The following is a 1434-nucleotide window of genomic DNA, read 5'->3' on the forward strand; positions in this document are numbered from 1 at the left end:
AGCAGGGGGTTGGGGGAGTGGTTAAAGCACTCAATCCATGACAATGTCTTTCCCTTTCAGCAAAAGGGAAAAAACAACTGGTTTTTTTCAGCAAAATAACTGGTTGACCCTTCCAGAGCAGTGATATATATTTGTGTCCCCAAAAAATATACAACTTTTAAAATGCTTTGTTTGATCCTAAAAAGCAGTAATTTTGTCACATGCTTCATTTCTTGTTGTTGAGACCCTGAAGTTTATTTTTATACCAAACAAGTGCCAGAAAAATGCCAAGACTGGACCGTACAACAACGGACGAAAAGTCATACAGGTGCAACGTCTACTCGAGACATTTCGGTATCCACTTGCGCCATGCCCCAAACTTTCGGACAATAAAGTGCACCATCGCAAAGTTTACCAATGTGGGAACCATCTGTGAGCTTCACAAGGGTCACAGCGCTCGGAAGAGGACAGGTCGTAGTGAAGAAAATGTGGAAATGGTGAGACAGGTGGTCGTTCAGAGTCCAAAAAAATCGATTCGATGACTTTGTCGAGACACATTCATAAGAACACTGTTCAGAGGATCCTTTGCCAAGACATTCATGCCTTACCATACAAAATTCAAACGGAAACTGTGCTTATTGATCAACAAATGCAAAAGACGACTTTGCAAATTGGTTCTCAGGAAAGTTGGAGGAAGATGTAGACTTCCTCAAAAAACTTCACATGATGGACGAATACCATGCTCACTTGTCTGGGGAGGGAAACAAGCAAAACTTTCGGGACTGGGGGACTGAAAATCCTGGTAATGCATCAACTGAACTGGTGCCTCGATCTGTTCTCAAAGTTACCAAAGGTTGGTATGGGATAATTGGTCCATACTTTGAAGATGACCAGGGACGCACTTGCATGGTAAACCAGAGGAACTGTCGCGAAATGATTCAGGAATTCTATCTGCCTGAGCTACGTACTCAGGCCCGTAGGAGAAACAAGCTGATCCAGATGAGAACCCAGTGGTTCCAGCAGGATGGGGCACCGCCCCATACAGCCAGGGAAACAAGGCGTTTTCTCAACCAACATTTTCAGGGCCGCTTTCTCTCCCTCTACGAAGACGTTGAGTGGCCACCGTATTCCCCTGACCTTACTCCTCCAGACTTCTTCTTGTGGGGGTATCTCAAGGACAGGATCTATGGAAACCCTAGGCCTCAGACTCGATCAGCTGAAGGAAAACATCCACCAAGAAATCCAGAACATTCCTCAGGAAACGTTTCCCAAAGTGTGGAGAACATGACAACGCATTTGCAGGCAGTGATCAGACAACGTGGAGCCTACGTCGAACATGTGGTCGAAAAGAAAACGACGATTCTATTCCAAAATTTAAATTTTAGTGGCAATTTTGACATTGGTACAATAAACTTCAACCTTTCAGCTTTCTCTCCAGCCATCTATCTTTTTTAA

The sequence above is a fragment of the Eptatretus burgeri genome, chromosome 13, assembly GCF_056783735.1.
Source record: "Eptatretus burgeri isolate ZD-2024b chromosome 13, Ebu_testis_v1, whole genome shotgun sequence".
NCBI lineage: Eukaryota > Metazoa > Chordata > Myxini > Myxiniformes > Myxinidae > Eptatretus > Eptatretus burgeri.